The following is a 22,932-nucleotide window of genomic DNA, read 5'->3' as shown; positions in this document are numbered from 1 at the left end:
CCTGAGGTAGTCGTCACATACAGCTTTCTCACGGCTGCACAGGTTTTAAAATGTTTCAGAAAACACAAAAATTGAGTGTGAGTACAGAGAAAAATGTCTGGAAAGTAGCTGTTTGACAAGCACAGGAATTGGTGTCAGGGCTCCGGGTAAGTCCTACCTTCCATAAGCTTTCAGCAGCCTGAGTCCACTGGCCTTGACATGAGAGGATAAATGTTCCCCTTGGAAATAACACTAAAAAACTCTAGTGCCGACCTCTATTTGTTTCCGTCTTAGAGAGGAAATTTGAGCGAATGTTTGATAGGCACTTAAATTTCAACTTTGCTGAAAGTGATGTTTACAGTACAGAATGATCGTTGCCCATTTTATAGAAATCGACCTGGATGGGGGCAGTGCTGGGGATGGCAGATCACTTAACCTCCTCCTCCCAGGTCATAAATCTCTGCGCAAGTCAAACAGGGACCACAAGAAACAGGGACCCTCCGTCCCTTGTATCTCTTTGAACTGAAAAGCCGGAGACGGCCATCGCGAGCAAAACAAGACAAAGTGCTTTCATTATCTGGGCTTCTAAGCAAATGGGCCCCATCGAGTGGCTCAATAAGTCTCTTACCAAAGAAAAGGTTCTTGTCAGGGCAGTGAAATAAAACACCTTTGCACATCATCAGCTTCGCCTCTCAGAACAGTCAGTGCTGAAGGTACTATTCCCCCCACGCTCTAACACGAGTGAGTGACTGAAACATACACACAGTCACTGAAGTACAAGGTGACACTGTCGTACTGGTTAGCCGGTACGGCGGGAGTCCCTGGTGATGGGGGTGGGTGGGTCCTAAAGTATTCATGAGCACCACTGCCCCAGCCAGACCAGATACCAGCAAGCGCCCCAGGACCCTCAACCTCCTGTCCTCAGCATCCCTGTGTGGTTCCCTCCTCGCGCCTACGGTCACTGGCCGTGCTCGGGCATCCTGCTGTCTCCCAGCTGGGCCACTGCAACAGCTCCCCCCTCGACACTGGAGCCAATCATATCCCTCCCAGAGCGCCCTTCCGTGATGCTGCAGGCACTGTTCTCTCATCCCAGCCTGAGCTGGTCCCTCAGTCAGCATCCCTCCAGGTTCTCTGTGGCCTGGCAGCTGTGATTATCCCTGTAACATCCATGACACCTTTTCTACAGCAGCAGCCCTTGGAAGTAGTGCTCCTACACAGCCAGGGTCAAGCAGATGTGTAGCAGACGATTACAAAAAAATTCAGCTTCCTTAATATTGAGAGGTCCTTCAGCTGTGACTCAAGGTTAAAACACAGGAAGCACCCTCCCGGACCTGTGTCACCCCGTGGGACTTTAGGTCAAGGGCAACCAATGCAGATAGGAAGCTGGTGCCCCCTGCCCTGCCGTGATGGACACAGTTCTTTGCCTCTGATCCAGGAATCTGGGGCATCCCTGCAGGCCAGCGTGTTAGCGGGCACATAGGGTGAAACCAGACCCTTCAGAGTTCTTAGAAGCTGGCGAAGAAGATGGGATGTGAACACACATGACTCTGTGGAAGAGAAGAGATGAGGACCCCACAGACTGTTGGGGGATCTGAAACAACTCGTCGAGATCCAGAATCGGACGCTCCAGCCCCAGCCTAAAGGGATGGGGTTGGGAGGATGAGGACTGCACGGTGTCCTGCCTGCCTCGCCTCAGTGTTTAGGGACCGAGGTAGAACTGAAACTGGTTTCCCTAATGGCACTTTCATTGCTGCCACTCTCCTCTGTTTGCAGAAGAAGTGATGTCAACCGTGGAAGCAGCAAGCCTTTCCGCCTGAGCCAGAGGAATTGGGCTGCAGCTGCTGGCCAAGGCGTCCCCAGATCACAAAGAAGGGCATCAAAGATGTTAGAGTTCGCTTGGTTGAGCTCTGAGCAACCACCAGGCCACTCTATGGCAAAGGAAACGTGCCTTGCTTACAGGTGAAACGTTGGCCCCTCTAAGGATACGGTAGGTGCTCCCCCGGGGGCGGCATTTTTCAGGTTACGCCATCGATGTCCCAGGGCCAACACCAGCCACATCACTCTGATCCTTGAGACCAACCAGCGGTGTGTGTTCTTTGCAAGCTGACAGCGTGCACCCTTCATCACAAAAGATGCTCAGTGCTGGGCAGCTGGTTAAGGCCGTCGCTGAGTATTCCAAGCTCCCTGTTAGCCCAGGTCCTGTGGCGTCGGTGAACGTGGGAGAGCCCTCCGAAAATGCACATTCCCAGCGACACCTGCAGCCACTTCTTCCACTTCTCCTGGTCCCAAGCCTTACTGGGTCCCTGATTAAAGCTGCACCCAGACGCGCTCATCTGGTCCCAGTTACTTGCTGAGTCACAATCAGGACAGAAGGAGGTTCTGGTGGCCTATGTTTACATTGGGGAGGTTCTCTCCTGCGGTTCTTGGGCTTTCCTTTATTTTCTAGGTCACGAAAAGAGCTGGGCAGCCTGGCTGGTGACCCTCGGGGAAGATCCCAGCCGACAGGGCTCAGCAGGCGGTGCTGGCTCACCCCAGCGCCTCCAGAGTCTCCTGATGGGCGGCCGTGGTCCCACCCGAGCTCAGCACACCCCTGACAGTGGCGCCCGCAGGCCAGAGAGGGGCGGTGATGGGTGTCTGTGCAAGACCGCTGCAAACTTTCATAACAAAGGCCTTTTCCTCTGCCCCTGACCTTTTGGGATGACGGTCTGAGTGTGCGCGAAAGGCGATTGTTTTTAAGAAGGTGCAGGTTTAGCTTCTGGAAGGAGCACACCCACCCCGTGATGGCGGGGCTCCCGCCACAGCCCCCAGCCCCGGCTGTCACCTCCTCAGAGGTTCCACAGAGGGAGGACATGTGTGTGTGTGTGTGTGTGTGTGTGTGTGTGTGTGTGTGTGTGAGCGTGCGTGCCTGCAGGGGGGAGGCCAGGGACTGGCAGGGCGGGAGAAGGGTCTGTGGGGGCTGCCAGCCTTCTGTCTCTTTCTCGGGGGCCGACACCGCAGGCCCTCAGTTGTGAAAACTCGCCACGTTGTAAACGCGCAGCCTTAACTGTTCTCTACGCAGCGTACACGTGATGAAAGACTCACAACACGGAACAGCCTTTCACAGGAAAGAGAGCCCCTGCGGCTCTCACGTGTAAAAGCGCTCGGCTCTGCTCACGATTAGAGAAACACAAGCTAAAAGTACAGGGAAATTTTTCACCTTGAAGAGCGAAAAGAGAATGACAGGCACGGGTGGTCCTGAGGGTGAACTCACATCTCGCCTTTACACTCGGCTGTGAGGTTGTGAGCTGGTGCTACTTCAGGGGAAAATTCCTCTTCGTGTTAAAAATGCTTCAACTTATGGATGTCTATATTTTCGCTTAGTTATAATCACATATGTGTAGATGTCCTAAAGTATATGTTTGCCTTTGTTGTACGTAACAGCAAAACCTTGGAAATGGCCCCCTGCTCTTCAGTGGGGACAGTCAGGAAGTGACGGGGCGCTCCCTGCACGGGCACCAAACTGCAGCAGCTCGGCCTGAACTGGCCAAGAGCACCTGGGGGTCGTGCTATGATAGAAAAATAGCAGACGTGGGCGACCACGCATGGCATCCTAAAGGGCGTAAAACATGAGACGTAATGCCATCGCAGACACAGGAACCTGCACATCGAATCCCCAGAAGGGTGTACAGTGAGCGCGCCGGGGAGCCTATAAGGGAAACAGGGCAGGCTGGTGGGCATCCTGTGTGTCAGTGACTCTGACTCAACGCCAACTTTAAGATGCGCCACCAAAAAGGAAAATGAGGAGAGGACAGTGTGAATTACAATGTCACACGTCTCTGGTGATAAGACATCCACGTGTTTCAACCTCAGACGTGTTGAAACGTGAAAAGAAAAGCACATTGTAGAATCCATGAAATTCTGTACTTTTCACTTTACACCCTTTGTGTTTTTTGATTTTGATATTACTGATTCAAAATAACGTATTAAGATCAGTTAAAGCTTATTGCATACAGTTTGACTACATTTAAAGTGGAACCAATATTACACTTAGCGAGTAAAGGTATGCCAGGAATACCAACAGGGGACGGTCAGAGGGACACAGCGCAGTCAAATCACAGAATAACTGTCAGAGACGATGAAACAAAACTGCCCAAGTGCTGGAGCAGCACAGGAGAAGAGGCGCGCGCGTGCGGTACCGCCAGCCACGGGACGGGCATGGCCTTGGATGGTTACCAGGAAGGGAAAAGAGTGAAGCATTCGCCAAGGTAGCACAGACAGGGAGCTGCTTCATTTCAGGCACCTCATTCCGATAAAAAATATTTCAGAAATAAAGAACAAAATAGTGCTCATTTCCTTAAAGTGAAATGTGTGCAAAAATACAGAAAAGAAAGGCTTCTAACGACTCTGTGTGACTTTCGGAACATGGAGTTCTCCTGTGTAAGCCTCCCGCAGGATGAGTGGTGGTAGCCCTGCCAGTTTGGAATAATGATGATTTACCTAATATTTACGGGGCATTTACGATGTGTCAGGAACTATTTCAGCTGCTCCTACCTATTGAACGATGACTGAGGATCCTCCGTGTGCAAATCACTTCTGTGTTCATTCTCTTGCAAAGCTACAATCTAGTTAGCTAATTAAAAATAAATGAAAATTTCAAGACCTGAGGTGGAAATCTGACTCACGATTCTAGCTAGTGGTTTAAATGACATTGCAGAGAAGGCGCTGTCTTCAAAACGGCATTTTGCTACCCCAGTGCAGAATTTCCATTATTCATCAGCTGACCTTTTTAATTCATTGTGCACTAATTGGCTGTACAACTTAATGATGCATAAAACTCTAATTGACGACATTCAGGGTACCCAAATGGCTCTATCAATCAGAAGGAACGCACTCTGATTATTATGTGGTTTTGTTACGTGGTACACCAAATGAAGACGTGCGTTTCATGTGTTGTGTGCATTTTACTCCTAAGCAGGATCTCAGGATCATCAGATGAATTAAGATTCAGACCTGTACTGGTCACTCCTCTCTTCAGCCTAGTAAGTTAAGCACGTATTTCCTCTGTATAATTCAAGGGTCTGTGTCTTCTGATGCCCTTGCTGTATTTTAGAAAACGTTAAGAAAAAAACCTAGGAGACTGTTTTGTGTCTCTGATCCGTGTCTGCACAGCTAGCTCTCATTCTCCAGTGGAAGGGAACTTGAGTTTAAGGAAATACTGAAGTCCTCACAGCCACTAGGTATCACTGCGTTATTCTCCTATCGTGTTTATTTTAATTCAGCTTTATTTTTAGAAGAGTTATACTTGCCCACAATTCAAAGAGTCACTGACTGTTACAAGGCGTAGCAGCCCCTGTCCTCCCTCCCACACATGAACACATTCAACTCTTTTAGTAAATGTTTTGGAGTTTACTTCTAAAGTGTAAATATTATCCTCTAATTGCTAATTATTGACTTTCATTTTGTGGCAGTACTGATTGCATTTTGAGTACAGAAGACGGGGATGTAGCTCACGTTCACCCCTCCCCTCCCCCACAATACGTTCTATTTCTTCTCTCCCTTTCTTTCCCATCATCATTTGCTGAGACCAATACTAACTCCATGACAACGCAAACGCTCTTCACAGCCGAGCCCCATACATCAGGACTCCTTTGCATTTCCTGAAGGGTGCTACGTCTCTTAAGATTTGTAAACACTTAATAAACAGAAACTTCAATTAAATAGAGCTGGGGGACCAGAAGGGGAACGCACACGCTGAAGGGGCCCCACGGGAATAGGAAGACCGCTCTTCTTTCCTGGCAGGGACTTAGCCAACAAGGGCCCCCGGCTCTTTGTTCACGGTAGCCCTCCCACGGCCTCCCCACCCCCCAGCGTGTTCTCCTCCTCGCGCCATGCAGGGACTCGCCCGTGGCGCGCCACGGTGGCAGGCCCCAAGCTGCGTTCTCTGCGGACCCCGAATAAACCCATCCTTGTGGGAGAAATACCTGGCACCTCTTTGTTTTAGGTCAACAGATTCTAACTTACCCTCTCCGCCCCGTATGTACTTCGTGGTCTGTGTATGTAGCACTCCATGTTTCCTTTCAATTTGGTATTGTCAATTTCCTTTTGTACAACAAACATGGCCCAGAGATCTCTGACTTGTTTCAGAAGCTGGTCTCCCTCGAGGTGTGTGTCACAGGTGCTCTCCTGGGTTTCTCCACCTCCACTGAGGGCCATCTCGTCTCTCTTCCTTTATTGGAGCCCCGGCTTCTCTCAGCTCAGGTCCTCTTCCTTTTGGGCATTTCCTCTGGTTTTGGTAGCATCTACCACCTATAAGCATGTAAGAGTTACACTTTTTGAGAACTTGTTTGTCCAAACTGTCTTTAATATGTCATCGTATTTCATTAATCCCTGCGCCTGCAGGATTTCCTTCTTCTCTTACCAGTCTCACCACTTACTGGTGCCGGGAATCCAAGTTATGCCCTGGCTGGACCACTAACTATTCTGGCTGTGCACACAGGTATTCCTGTATTCTACCTGCTCCCCATCAGTCCACGCTGCCAGCCTCCACTAAACGTTTCTTATTTACTTACCTGCCCAAAGGCGCACCTGTTACACAGAGCTCTTCCTCTTGTCCCTGCACCTGCTCTGTCTGTACTGTGTCTTCCTCAACCCACAACTGTATCTTGGTCCTTACCCAAGACCCTCCCTGTCTGCTTCTTTCCACGTCAGGTTTTCCAATTACTAAAATAGTTGGGGTTAAAACGATTAAAGAACCTCAGATGTCATCCTCAGAAAATCATTTATTACTTCAGTATGTGTTAATTTATTGGTAGTGACAGAGGTCACATTAGAATAATGGCCCTTTAAGAACCTTGCCAGTCTCATGTGTAACAACATACAATTGTCCAAATTTCACCACGTTTGGTGAAAACGGTGGCATTCCTGTGCATTTTCCTCAATATGAAATCAATACCTTTAAATAATTCCCCACTAAAAGCCCAAAGACCCTGTTTTCTGTATAAACTACTGAAACTATAAACATCATAATGACATGAATGCTGATTTTATTAATTGTGCTTGGTAAAGTGACTTATTAAATTTTCTGTTTGTTTGGAAAACAACATTTCAGATCCCATTGGTTGATTATGTTGTTTAGATCATGGATAAGCTTGTTGTTTTTTATCTAGTAGTTCTATCAATCAGTTACGGAGAGAGATGCTTAAGTCCTCAACCACAATTGTGAATTAGTCTAGGTTTCCTTTCAGCTCTACCAGCTTTTCTTCACGTCTTCCGAGGCTCTGCCGTTCGGGGTGCAGACGTTTAGGAGTGTTTTGTCTTCCCAGTAGACAACCCTTTTAGCATTATGTAATGTCCTTCTGGGTCTCTAGTAGTTTTCTTTGCTCTGAGGTCTATTTTATCTGATATGATTATAGCCACTTCTCTTTTTAAACTCCAAAAGGGTAAATACCAAATAAAAATAGAGAAAAGTGTACAATAGAATACTGCAGAAAAATTAACCAATGCAAATAAATAGTTAAGGAAATGTCTAATTAAGCAAATGCATAAAATATGAACCAATTAATAGTCCAGAACATGCTTAATTGTCTGTCAGTCTAAGACCAATTAGCTACGGATAGTTTAACAACAGTTGTTGCCATATGTAAAATTTCAAATTGGACGTAAAAGATATACTAGCCTTCCATTTTGTCTGTGATTTTTTTCTTGATTTAATACTGGTGTACAATAAGTAATATAGCTCAATTTTCTAAATACAGCTTTGACATTTTCTGCTTTCAATCACTTGTTTGTCTACCTGTTATGCACGCAAAAGCCAATAAAAATGGAAATCTTTCCACAGTAAACACGAAGGCACGTGACACTAACTAGATACGTAGACATTTGATGTCTTCTCTATGCATCTGTAATATTTTAAACTCCATGTTATACGCTTTTGTTCTGCAGAAGAATTCATTTATACTTGCAAATTACTTTTCTTTCATTCTTCACCCACAAGGGAAGCAAGGAGATGAAATATAACAAGTACATTTAACTTTATTATAATTGGTTGGCATCTATGGACTTTCTCATGTGATGGATCTCAAAATTTTATAATAGAATAAAATATTATCAATATTAATGAGTAGCACTTTGTCTTGAAACATTATCCTTAAACAAAAAAATTCTACAAGAGAGATGAGATGGCATCTAACCCAGCGAGAGTGGTAGCAATTCTGAAGTAAAGTTCAATCTTACAAACATGACGGGAGAAACTGACGGCTACCCTGTGCATGTGAGTTCGTCTGCTGCATCCCCACGCTTTTATCAGGTGTAGATTTTAGATCATTTTTGTGTTTCCTTGTTCAACAGGGAAAGCAGCCGCTAAAAAAAAAAAAAAAAAAAGTGTGCGTGTGTGTGCACGCGTGCACATGCGTGTGTGAAGGCGTTTAAAATACTGACTTACTGCTGGTTGAGAAAGAACGAACACAATGTCCTGAAGACAATATGAAGGTACTTGGACTAAAGTACAAAGTAACGCACGCGAATAGGGGGAATATATTCTTAAAACTGGATTTTGTTGGTTATCCGTGACAAAATGAGGCATCCTGAGTTTTATTGTTGCTTACTTGATGGCCAGGTTTCCCAACACACTCTGTGCCTTTTTGCCCGCCTGATTTCCTTGAGAAAAGGCACGCTTTCGGGCCTGCTTGTGTTTCTTGTGGTACCAACCCCCGTATCCATCCTGCTCAGAGAGATAAGGCTGTAACCTAAACCAAAACCAACCAGGACTCATCTGCTGCCCTCTTTACAGCAGTGAAGTATGGAAAAAAGACAAACTGGGGGTGATGACCTCCTCTGGATCACAAGTCCCAGGCTATGATGTCAGCCTCTGTCTTCGGAGAAGTCAGAGGATGTTAATCTAACGCACAGCAGAAGAGAAAGATATAAAAACATGCAGACAGAGTCCAGACTGCAGTGTCAAATCAGTTCTTAGTCCTTAGAAATGGTGTGTTTTTTCCTTGCTCTGCCTGCTACATTCCTCTTTTTTTTTTTTTAAGCTCAAGCTTATTTTAATTGGGCTTCTGTCACTAGTATCCAAAAATCCTGACCTATGTACTCAGGGCAGAACCAGAGGTTCCACACGCCTAGGCAGGGAAAGACTGAACTAGAAGTAGATGTCCACTTCCTTCCTTCCTTTTTCTCTGCTTCAAGGCTACTAATTTGTGGAGAAAGAAAGAGACGCTTATGCGGCTGAAGCTCAGGGAGTCTTCCCTCTGAAAGAACAACAGCACCTCGTGCAAAGAGGTCCTGGGAAAGAGTAAGTTAATGGGAATGTAACACTTGGTCTCTCCTCAGTGTAGTTGGTTTTTGAGGTTAGCTGGCCCTTGAGTTAGGAACTGTGTGTGTCCACTAGCAGCTGGAGTCCCGTATTTGGCAAATCTTAAAAGAAAAAACCCCAAAAATGTTAAAGCGAGAATGAATGCCTCTTCTGCCCCACTTGGTTTGGGATCCAGGATGACACACGGGACCTTTGGACAGACGGAAACTCAGAACCCGCGTGGCCCTCAGCAGGAGCGGAGCGGGGACTCAGAGTGTTGGAGGAAACGGAGAGAACCTTGCAGAGAAGCTACAAGATGAAGCGTTTGGACTGGCCTGGGAACTGGGTAAAATGCCCACCGTCTAAGATGGGAAAGCAGAAGGAGAAAAAGATGGCGGCGAAGTAGAGAGACGTGGAGTGCATCCCTCTCCACAGATGCATTGGGAATGCACGGAAGGACGCAGTCATTCCCACAGAGAACCAGCTGAACACCAGCAGACGGCCTCGGACACCAGAAAGGACTGCGGGGAACCTGACATAGCCGGTAGGGAGGCATCTACGAGGGCTCAAAGAGGGTGAAGCGGCGGAGCTGTGGCAGACGGGAGGGAGTGAGAAACATACGGAGGGTCCGCAGCGCAGCTCAGCGTTCCCGGACCGAGACATCGATCCGCGGCTGAACGGAGGGTCCAGGAGCGGGAGCGTGGGAACCGGAGAGCTGGTTCAGGGGGAGAAACATTGTTGCCGGTAGGGTGACGGACCGAGAGGACAGGAGGGAGGAGGTCTGCGGAGAGGAGTGCCGGTCCCTGAGAGCTGCCCGGCCATGATGGCGGCTGGAGGCTGCAGGCTCCCGGGCGGGGGGGAGGAGCCGCGCGCATAGCCTCTCCCTCTCTTTCTTTCGTTGCCTCTGCAACAGGCAGCGGAGAGACGCCCTGCGGGGCCACCTAAGGCACTCAGGGATAACAAGCACCCTCAGGCGCTCGGGCGGGGCTAGATTAAAACTCCTTGCAACGCCAGCAGCAGGGAGGCTGCCGAGAGAAAAAAAAAAAAAACCAGCATCAAAAAGAAAAAACCCCGAGAGAGGCCCAACTCTAAGACTTTCTGTGTACGCCTGAGCCACCAGCGCCCTCTGCAACAGGCACCTCCAAGCCTGACTGAAGCAACAGTGCGCCACTGCTCACTCACTCCCAGGAGAAGGAGCCACTATTGCACCCTCTCCCTCCCCACACACCGAGGCTTACAGACGAACAATAAAGGAACCTCTGCTGGTCACAGAATAATGCAAAAAAAAAAAACCCAAGGCAAGGAGAAGGACACTTACAGCTGAGACGCTAAGGAAACAGAAATAGTAGTATCAATACCTATTGAACTGGTCCATTCGGGGATCAGTTCTGGATTTTTTTTTTTTTTTTCCTTTCTCTTTTTTTTTTTTTTTTTTTTTTTTGATTTATTAAATACGATCTTAGCCCTAAGGGATCTACAAGTTTTACAACATAATTTTTTAAGGATATTTTTTACTCTTTTTTTTTTTTTTTTTTTTTTTGCCTTTTTAAATACTTCTATATCTAGCTAAGTTTTTGGTAGTACGGACAAAATATCTTTCATACTTTCCTTTCATCCCTTTCTTTAATACACTTCTATTCCTTTCTTTTTCTTTGCATATTTCCAACCACATTACGCTCTTCTGTTCCCCTTTCTTCCAGCCATTTTAAGTTTATTTTATCTTAACATACTTATAAGCAACACTATCAGTCTGCTCAGACTCCTTGCTCTATTCTCCAGATGATGCACTGCCTTGGTATTAATATTAGGCTTTTGTCTTTATCTTAGTTCTTAGTACAGTTGTCTAATTACATTCTGAGAAACTCCATTCTCTCTGGTGGTACTCCAGCTCATTTCTATATTTGATCCTAGCTTACAAAATCTCCCTGGATTGATGTTTGTATGTGTAGGGTGTTATTTGTTGTTTGTTTGCTTTTGCTTTTGTCTCTGATTTGTTCTGTTTCAGTTGTCAATTTCTGCTGGGTTTCTCTCTGAATATCTGATAGCACACTGGGGTTCTGTCAGGTCTTTCTAGAGCCTTATGTCCTAACGGATTCAATAATTGTGTGTCTTATACATGTATGTGTTTCCTAGACTGAATATTCGTCTAATCCAATACTTGGACATTAGTCTGAGGCTTGGACAGTCTTCTATAAACACCTCTATCACCAGGACAAGCAACCCCAAAAGCTTGGACAACCATGAGGAAACAAAGAAACACCATGCAGGCAAAGGAGCAGGAAAAAAACCCACAAGACCAAATAAATGAGGAGGAAATAGGAAAAATGCCTGAAAAAGAATTTAGAGTCATGATAGTAAAAATGATACAAAATCTCGATAACAAATTAGAGAAAGTACAAGAAACAGTTCATAAGAACTCAGAAAAACAAACAGCAATGGATAACAAAATAACTGAAATTAAAAATACTCTAGATGCTCTAACCAGCAGAATGACTGAGGCAGAAGAACGAATAAGTGAGTTGGAAGATAGAATGGGAGAAATAAACGCCACAGAGCAGGAAAAAGATAAAAAAATAAAAAGACTAGAAGACAGCCTCAGAGACCTCAGTGATAACCTTAAACGTACCAACATTCGAATTATAGGCATCCCAGAAGAAGAAGAAAACAAGAAAGGGTCTGAGAAAATATTTGAAGAGGTTCTAGTGGAAAACTTCCCCAACATAGGAAAGGAAATAATTCACCAAGTCCAAGAAGCACAGAGAGTCCCATACAGAATAAACCCAAGGAGAAATACACCAAGACACATATTAATCAAACTAACGACAATTCAACACAAAGAAAAAATATTAAAAGCAGCAAGAGAAAAGCAACAAACAACATATAAGGGAAAACCCATCAGGATAACAGCTGACCTTTCTACAGAAACTCTGCAGGCCAGAAGGGACTGGCAGGATATCCTGAAAGTCCTGAAAGAGAGAAACCTACAGCCAAGAATACTCTACCCAGCAAGAATCTCATTCAGATTTGAGGGAGAAATCAAAAGCTTTCCAGACAAGCAAAAGTTAAGAGAATTCAGCACCACCAAACCAGCCTTACAACAAGTGCTAAAGGAACTTCTCTAAGTAGGAAACACAAGAAAAGGAAAACACCTACAAATACAAACCCAAAACAATTAAGAAAATGGTAATTGGAACACACATGTCAATAATCACTTTAAATGTAAATGGATTAAATGCTCCAACCAAAAGACACAGACTGGCTGAATGGATACAAAAACAAGACCCTTCTATATGCTGCCTACAAGAAACCCACTTCAGACCAAGGGATACATATAGACTGAAAGTGAAGGGATGGAAAAAGATATTCCATGCAAATGGAAGTCAAAAGAAAGCTGGAGTAGCAATACTCATATCAGACAAATTAGACTTGAAAGTAAAGACTATTAAAAGAGACAAGGAAGGGCACTCCATAATGATCAAGGGATCCATCCAAGAAGAACATATCACAATGGTAAATATCTATGCCCCCAATATAGGAGCACCTCAATACATAAGGCAAGTGCTAACAGCTATAAAAGGGGACATCGACAGTAACACAATTATAGTGGGAGACTTGAACACCCCACTTACATCAATGGACAGATCATCCAAACAGAAAATAAATAAAGACACACAAGCTTTAAATGACACATTAGACCATCTCGACTTAATTGATATTTATAGGACATTCCATCCAAAAACGACAGACTACACTTTCTTCTCAAGTGCACACGGAACATTTTCCAGGATAGATCACATCTTGGGTCACAAATCAAACCTCAGCAAATTCAAGAAAATTGAAATCATATCAAGCATCTTCTCAGACCACAACGCCATGAGACTAGATATCAATTACAGGAAAAAAACTGCAAAAAATACAAACACATGGAGGCTAAACAATTCACTATTAAACAACCAAGGAATCACTAAAGAAATCAAAGAGGAAATCAAAAAGTATCTAGAAACAAATGACAACGAAAACACAACAACCCAAAACCTATGGGACGCAGCAAAAGCAGTTCTAAGAGGGAAGTTTATAGCAATACAGTCCTACCTTAAGAAACAAGAAAATGATCGAATAAACAACCTAACCTTACACCTCAAACAACTAGAGAAAGAAGAACAAAGAAACCCCAAAGTGAGCAGAAGGAAAGAAATCGTAAAGATCAGAGCAGAAATAAATGAAAAAGAAAGGAAAGAAACCATAAGAAAAATAAATAAAACTAAAAGCTGGTTCTTTGAGAAGATTAACAAAATTGATAAACCTTTAGCCAGACTCATCAAGAAAAAAAGGGAGAAGATGCAAATCAACAGAATTAGAAATGAAAAAGGAGAAGTCACAACGGACACCTCAGAAATACAAAACATCATGAGAGACTACTACAAGCAACTCTATGCCAATCAATTGGATAACCTGGAAGAAATGGATACATTCTTAGAAAAATACAATCTTCCAAGACTGAACCAGGAAGAAATAGAAACCATGAACAGAGCAATCACAAGTACAGAAATTGAGGCAGTGATTAAAAATCTCCCAACACACAAAAGCCCAGGACCAGATGGATTCACAGGCGAATTCTATCAAACATTTCGAGAAGAGTTAACACCTATCCTTCTCAAACTCTTCCAAAATATTGCAGAAGGCAGAGCACTCCCAAACTCATTCTATGAGGCTACCATCACCCTGATACCAAAACCAGGCAAAGATGTCACAAAAAAAGAAAACTACAGACCAATATCACTGATGAATATAGATGCAAAAATCCTCAACAAAATACTAGCTAACAGACTGCAACAGCACATTAAAAAAATCATACACCACGATCAAGTGGGGTTTATCCCTGGGATGCAAGGATTCTTCAATATATGCAAATCAATCAACGTGATACATCATATCAACAAATTGAAGGATAAAAACCATATGATCATTTCAATAGATGCAGAAAAAGCTTTTGACAAAGTTCAACATCCATTTATGATAAAAGCTCTCCAGAAAATGGGCATAGAAGGAAATTACCTCAACATCATAAAAGCCATATATGACAAACCAAAAGCCAACATTGTTCTCAATGGAGAAAAACTGGAAGAATTCCCTCTAAGAACAGGAACAAGACAAGGGTGTCCACTCTCACCACTGTTATTCAACATAGTTTTGGAAGTGTTAGCCACAGCAATCAGAGAAGAAAAAGAAATTAAAGGAATCCAAATTGGAAAAGAAGAAGTAAAATTATCACTCTTTGCAGATGACATGATATTATATATAGAAAACCCTAAAGACTCTACCAGAAAACTGCTAGCACTCATTGATGAGTTTAGTAAAGTAGCAGGATACAAAATTAATGCACAGAAATCTCTTGCATTCCTATACACTAACAACGGAAGAGCAGAAAGAGAAATTAAGGAAACTCTCCCATTCACCATTGCAACAAAAAGAATAAAATACCTAGGAATAAACCTGCCTAAGGAGGCAAAAGATCTGTATGCAGAAAACTTTAAGACATTGATGAAAGAAATCAAAGATGACACAAACAGATGGAGGGACATACCATGTTCCTGGATTGGAAGAATCAACATCGTGAAAATGACTGTACTACCCAAAGCAATTTACAGATTTAATGCAATCCCGATCAGATTACCAATGGCATTTTTCACAGAACTAGAGCAAGAAATCTTACGATTTGTATGGAAACGCAAAAGACCCCGAATAGCCAAAGCAATCTTGAGAAGGAAAAATGGAGTTGGTGGAATCAGGCTTCCTGACTTCAAACTATACTACAAGGCCATAGTGATCAAGACAGTATGGTACTGGCACAAAAATAGAAAGGAAGATCAATGGAACAGAATAGAGAACTCAGAAGTAAGCCCAAACACATATGGGCATCTTATCTTTGACAAAGGAGGCACGAGTATACAATGGAAAAAAGACAGCCTCTTCAATAAGTGGTGCTGGGAAAATTGGACAGCAACATGTAAAAGAATGAAATTAGAACACTTCCTAACACCATACACAAAAATAAACTCCAAATGGATTAAAGACCTACATGCAAGGCCAGACACTATAAAACTCCTAGAGGAAAACATAGGCAGAACACTCTTTGACATACATCAAAGCAACATCCTTTTTGACCCACCTCCTAGAATCATGGAAATAAAATCAAGAATAAACGAATGGGACCTCATGAAACTTAAAAGCTTTTGCACAGCAAAAGAAACCATAAATAAAACTAAAAGGCAACCCTCAGAATGGGAAAAAATAATTGCCTATGAAACAACGGACAAAGGATTAACCTCCAAAATATACAAGCAGCTCATGAAGCTTCATACCAAAAAAGCAAATAACCCAATCCACAAATGGGCAGAAGACCTAAATAGACATTTCTCCAAAGAAGACATACAGATGGCCAACACACACATGAAAAGATGCTCAACATCACTCATCATCAGAGAAATGCAAGTCAGAGCCACAATGAGGTATCACCTCACACCAATCAGAATGGCCATCATCACAAAGTCTGGAAACCACAAATGTTGGAGAGGGTGTGGAGAAAAGGGAACTCTCCTGCACTGTTGGTGGGACTGTAAGTTGGTACAGCCACTATGGAAAACAATTTGGAGGTTCCTTAAAAAACTACAAATAGAACTACCATATGATCCAGTCATCCCACTCCTGGGCATATACCCAAAGAAAACCATAATCCCAAAAGAAACTTGTACCATCATGTTTATTGCAGCACTCTTTACAATAGCCAGGACATGGAAGCAACCGAAATGCCCATCAACAAATGAATGGATACAGAAGATGTGGCATATATATACAATGGAATATTACTCAGCTATAAAAAGGGATGAGATGGAGCTCTATGTCATGAGGTGGATAGAACTACAATCTGTCATACAGAGTGAAGTAAGTCAGAAAGAGAAAGACAAATATTGTATGCTAACTCACATATACGGAATCTAAAAATGGTACTGATAAACTCAGTGACAAGAACAGGGAAGCAGATACAGAGAATGGACTGGAGAACTCGAGGTATGGGAGGGGGCGGGGGGTGAAGGGGAAACTGAGACGAAGCGAGAGAGTAGCACAGACATATATATACTACCAACTGTAAAAGAGTCAGTGGGAAGTTGTTGTATAACAAAGGGAGTCCAACTCGAGGATGGAAGATGCCTTAGAGGACTGGGACGGGGAGGGTGGGGGGGACTCGAGGGGGGGGCGTCAAGGAAGGGAGGGAATATGGGGATATGTGTATAAAAACAGTTGATTGAACCTGGTGTACCCCCCAAAAAATAAAATAATAATAATAAAAAAAAAAAAAAAAAAAAAAGATGGGAAAGCAGAGGCAGAAACGTTCAGGTTACACAGCAAAGTATCGCATAAAAATCAGATAAAACTCAGCTGTGCGTGGAAGACACAGGTGAAGAGGATTGAGATCCTTCTCAGAAAACTCCATCCCCCCATGCAAGACCTCAGGTCATCTGTGGAACCCCTACAGCTCCTTAGAAAAAAGCTTGGAGAACACTCATCTCACCCAAAACCTTAACTGGAAAATTTTTTTTTAATTTTTTGAAAAATGGGTACCTTTAGAGACGTGAGGGGAGCAGCCAGAGTGTACGACTCCACTTGCTCTGATAAAACAGCTGCCTCTCGTGGATACCACCCATAGGCAGCTCATGTTGAGTTTCCGTTCAAACTCGGTGCAGATCATTTTGCTTCCAGTTCTTCAAATGTACAGGAAAATGTCCAGCCCATCTAAAGGCGCTCTGGAGCTCAGATGTGCACAGGACTGTCAGATACTACGAAGCCTGAAGATACAGACGACGGAACACCTTCCCGTGAAGTGGCTGAACTCACCTGCGTGTGGCCGTGGTGTCCAGCCGTCGCGGTTGGCAGCTGCCCCCCAGAGCAGGGGCCGTGCTTCTCTGGGGTCCAGGTGCCGTGATGGTGGCGGAAGCGCCCGTTCAGAGCATCACAGGTCTTTATTGACTCGTTACGGAGAATCCCAGTGGTTTTCTGCATAATCAGTTGCATAAACTCATATCACTCTTCAGGAAACTGGGCGGCGAGCTGCTCCCTGCCCTGGACCCCTGCAGAAGGACGGTCCTAATTCCAGCAGAGGCTTTGCCAGCCGCTGTGAAATGAATCTGCTTATCTGCTTCTCACTCCAAGTTAGACTACGTTTTCTGGGAACCGCAACGTTTTATTTCTCTGTGTTCCTTTCCCATCTCCACACGCCATGCTCAGGGCTGGGTCGGTCCTGTACATTCAGAACCGAGCTCATTTCTCAAAAGAGAAAAAAATTACGTATATATTTATGAACTATATACATATTTAATACATATATGCATGTGTGTCTACTACATACTTTAGAGAAGATACATTGTATTACTGTTGCTGTTATTTATGATTTTCTGGTTATCGTTGCATGTTGTAATGAGGCGACCACTTTTGCGGCCTGCAAGCTGGGGTCTGAAGAGGCCTCACGAGGAGCCGTTCCTTAATACCCACTCAGTTACTGAGCCCACCCAATACATACACATTTCTGCTCTGATGTAGGTCTGGCAAATATTGATTAGGAACCCTGTCTGGTGAGGCCCTGGGCTGGGGTTTGGGAGTCCAGCGGTGCAGAGCCCAGCACAGCGGTGGGGGTGGGGGGGGGGCATCCCTGCAGAGCGGGGCCTCTCCCTCCCCTGCCCCCCCCCCTCCCGACCTGACTTTGGGAGGAGGTGGAATTTCCACCAGAACTTCGCTGGGGAGGATCTCTCAGGACAGAAATGCTGCGGGTGCCACCTCCTCTCAGCATCCTGAGGCCCCGGAAGCTGTCTTAATTTTCAGCATGGTAAATTCAGAGGGAAAGATTGACAGAGGATGGTCTTAGCCCACGGAAAAGGCTGCTTTCTCTGAGCCTCGTGAGATGTGATTGTTCTTGTGAGGACGTAGAGGCGGTTAGCAGATAACCGCGTGCCGTTTTGTTCCTTAACAGACTACTTAAGATGTCAGGATGGATTTTCTAAAGAACAAATCTCAGCCTCCCCATTCTAGCTCAGCCTCTCTCAATTACGTTTCTGAGAATAGAAATAGGATCTAAAACCCCCAGTTATCTGAGCTTATTATTGGTTGTCTGAACTGTTTAGGTAGCTCACACCCAGGGGTGACAGGAAGCACGGCCTCAGACCCAGGGGCCAGGTGCCCGCACGTCTCCCCAGAAGCCACCGCATTCTGTGAGCCCAGCTTGTCATCGCGGATGTCATCACCCATTAGTTTTCTAAGCTAATTTGTCCAAGCTGAGTTCAATACTTTATAATTGAAGAAGTAAATTTCAGCTTTCATTTTACCTTCTCGTTAATTCCAGGTAAGAACAGTATTTTAAAAAGAATAGTGCAGGAGCACACAAATACACACACACACAGAGAAAACAATTTCTTCACAAATATTTCAGCATAAGCGTCACGCATATTTCGCCTGGTCCTACTGGACCTTCCAAAGCTGCTCTGGAAAGAACTGCTGGTCCTGAGTCTGTTGAGAAGCTGGAAGGTGCCAGAGAGAACTTCTTACTGTGTCTATGCCCAGGGCTCTCCCTTTCCAGTTTCTACTCCAAACTCACCTAAAAAGAATCACTGAAGTTATGCAACAAAAGTGTAGTGCGTACTTTTCCATTAGTAAAAGTTAATTTTGAATACACTGAGAAATGCAGATATGCTTCCCTAAGCAAACAATACAAGGATCAGATCTTGTTTTTAAAATCTGAGGCCTTTACCAGGTTATCATTTAGCCCCTTACAAGCTGCAAGTCAAATGATAAATTTAAATGAATGCAAAAAAACCTGATGTCCAGAAAAAGTAAAGCACAACCTCAGGGCGCCTTGTTCCTCAAGCTGTTCTCAATGTTCAGGAACACCTTCAGAGTCTCACGTGCCTGAGCCTTTATAATCAGAACTGGGGACGTTGCCTGGCTTCTGTTCACCAAGGAGAAGAAGAACCAAAAGTCAATAACAAAAACCCCACCTCCAAATGTTCCTTCCTGTTCCTCCCCATCAGTAATCGGGCTTTCTCTTCCGTTGCTGTGACAGAACACTTCTCTCTTCACCAAGCCTTTACAAAATCGAGAAAAGACGGTGGAAAGCGATGCTTTTGTGATCTCTGGTCTCCAGTGTGTTCCCTCCCCCGGTGGTTCAGAATAGGACTTCCTCACCGCGCAGGGGTGGGGAATTCATAGCGCACTGGTTAAAGTCACATGAATGTAAAATGTTTGTGTGCCCGCCGGCACAGCTGCACGGTGAGACTGAGGCCGCAGGTGCTGGGACACGAATCATGGCACCAGGCCATCAATCGCCTGCAAGCGTGCAGCACAAGGGAGCCTGTATCACATATGTGTGAGCGTATGTGTGCAAGATGGAATGTTTGTGGAACCACGACCTAACTCGCCCCACCTTGGAGAGTGTTGCACATCTTCATTCATTTTTAAATGTTATATAGATAATTTCATAAAAGCAACACCCGTATCAGGCCAATCATCTTACATTATCGTACCTGTAATCTCCATCATGAAAGGGTATCTCGTTCCTTTGTTTGTGAAACAGGTCACAAGCCTGTTCCCAGACCCACCTGCAGAATACACACAGGATGCAGCCAAGACTTGATAAGACAAGCTCTAAAAGAAGAGAAAAAAATACAAAGTTATTAATTTAGGTGTTAGAAATTAATAATTTCATCCTAATCTCGAAGCAGTATATGCCAACGATAAGTAAAAAGAGCCAAACAAAGGTCAGGGATAGACAAATCACAGGGAACCCCAAGCAGGTGTAAAATTGTAGCAGGTCACGGAGGCAGCCTCTAAAGTGAGAGTCCAGTCTGGATTGGTACATAAGAAGCGTGGCGTTATGGACTAGTCACTTGGGAAAATAAGGCTGGATAAAAATAGCCCCGCTGTATTAGGTATTTGGGTATACAGACACAACCAAGCAAAAAGAAGAGAAGAACACGTTGACAAACGTGTTTACAAACAACTCTAAATTACGGTCTGCCCAAAGGCTGGGTTCTCACACATTTTCTCTTCGCTTCTTTATCCTTAGTCCCTGAGTATTTTCATCCAATTGCATGGCTTAAAAACCATATTTACTTGGACGACTTCTGAATTCCTGTATCTGGTGCCTGCCACTCCCTGAACTGTAGACTCCAGCTGGACACGCTCCTCTCACTCCCGCTTGGCTCTGTCATGGGCAGCCCATCCCAAGGCTGCAGCCCTCTGCCTCTCGGTGTTCCTCAAAGACGGAGAAAACGACGAGATGAAAGCCCACGTCTGTGTGGAAAGCTTGGCAGCTACGCGTTCCCTTTTCCCCAGGACCTACATGGGGTCAGGATGCCAGAGTTTCTGAGCCAAGGTCAGGAGCAGCCAGGCTGCGTGGTCAGGAGTGAGTCGTCTTTTATTTTCAGCAAAACACATTCTGATGAACCCATCTTCCCAAACCCGCGTCTCCGCCGGCCTTTTCAAGCTGAGTAAGTGATTCTCCATCTCCCGAGCGGCTCGGGCCCAAACCCACGTCCTCCCGGGCTCTTCCCCTGCTCTTCCCTGCGAGCAGGTCGTCGTCTCTCATCTAAGCGGAGGCAGCTGCCTTGCACACGTCTCCCTGTGTGTGCACCTCCGGGCTGGTCCCCCACAGGCAGCCGGAGCCGTGCGCCACAGGCGTACATCTCACCCATCACCCCGCTCAGAACCCTCACGACCGTCCAGCGGGGTGAAGACAGCACCGGAGGCCCCTTCCACGGCTCACGAGGTTTCACAGCGCCCGGTCCTGGCCACGTCTGCAAGCTCGGCAGCATGCCTGCTTCACCCCAGCGGCCCCTCGCCTCCCCGAGTTTCCTCTGAACGTCAGAGCATAACCCGGTCTCCTGGTGGACACCGTCGCCGTCCTACTCACCCAAACACGTCTTCCTCTCTCTAGTCACTTGGCGATTCATGCAAGCCTTTGCTCAAATGTCACGTCGCCGAAGACCCTTCCTGATGACCGTGGCCCTGGACTATTTTTCAGCGTCTGTGAGTGAAGTGAAGTCACAGACCATCCATTTGTTCTCTCCCCTGACAGGGGCTTTGATTGGAGCAGCTGGAGGGAATTCTTAATGGATGATGAGTTATAATTAAAAACGATGTTTTCATTTTATTTTCCCGATTTCACGATTTTAAAGGCAATGTAAGATATAAGCCAAAGTGATATTTGCTCCTGGATTTGAGGAAGTGCGTGTGCATTTGAGGACAAACAGAAATTGTTAAACCCTCACGCTGTGGAAATAATTAGATAAATGAGCTGAAGCTAAACTCTCCCATCTGCTACGTGACTGTCTTCTGTGGCTACTGAGCACAGGCAGGATCGCGTCGAGCCTGTCCACTCTTTATTCTGATCCGCTGCTCCTAAGAAGTTCTAAAAATCTAACGTCTCGACAATGGCAAGCCGCACGTAGTGCGGTCGGCCGTGCTGGCACAGGGAGGAGGGTGTGGGGCGACACCCGGAGCCTCGCTTGCTCCTCCCCGGGCTGTGGCTTGGTCCCGTGTCCCTATGACCCGCATAACTGAACGTGATCCTTTTTGGTAGCAACTTTGTAAAATTCTTTTAAAGAAACAATTGCAGATGGAATTGTGGTCAGAATGCGTCACCGCGTCCACGCTGCCGTCTCGCCACGATGCTGCACAGCGTCTCGGAGCGGCGTGCGGGCGCCCCCGGAGCGAGGTCTGTCCGAGGTCAGCTCCCAGGTGTCTCCCGTCCCCGGTCACTCCCTCCAGGCCTCTGGCCCCAGAGTGCGGCTGGGCTCTCGGAGGAAAGAGCCTTTATTTTCATTGCTTTATTCTTGGAGTTTGGCACAGTTCCTGGCAGAGAGACACTATTTTAATTTTTAATTGAAATAAATTATTATTCATATCATGAATTCAATTATTTTAATGGAATGAAATTATTATCTAGAAAAAACTCACCTCTACCTACATCATATATTCATAATATACAATATATCATATATGTATAATATGTATTTTAAAAGCATATATAAGACATATATATGTTTTATGTCTTATGTATGCTTTTATATATATATGTATGTGTGTGTATACATATATATATATATATATATATACACACCAAAAGTTATACCAAAAGTCTTAATTCACATAAAATTCTATGCCCACTGGCCTTTGAAGTGACAAAAATACTGTCTGTGAGTATGAGTGCATGGGTGTTGTTTTTAAAACAGACACACAGGCAAACACACGATGTTTTCTGTACTAATGCTGTGCTCCTGGAAACACGAGAAAGGTTAGAGAAAATTGACTTCCAATAAATGGATATAATTATATTTTATAAGTAATGATAACATTTTTATTATTATGAAAATATCTGTTATGTAATATCTATTTTTAAATAATTTACCTAAGTCATACTTAAGTCCCCAGAAGTAAATGTTTTTGAGCTTGTTTTCAAGCACCGGGGGTTCAGGAGGACAGTGATACACAATCTGTTACCAAAGAGTAACTGTTACTGCTAAAAGGAATTCTTAATTATAAACCAAAAGCCGATTTTTAAATTGTATTTTGTTTCCAAGCGTAGGCATTTGCATCGCCTCTAAAACCCCAACATGCCTGAGCCTGCACGTGGG

Source organism: Hippopotamus amphibius, chromosome 10 (assembly GCF_030028045.1).
Source record: "Hippopotamus amphibius kiboko isolate mHipAmp2 chromosome 10, mHipAmp2.hap2, whole genome shotgun sequence".
NCBI lineage: Eukaryota > Metazoa > Chordata > Mammalia > Artiodactyla > Hippopotamidae > Hippopotamus > Hippopotamus amphibius.
Note: the sequence above shows the minus strand (reverse complement) of the source record.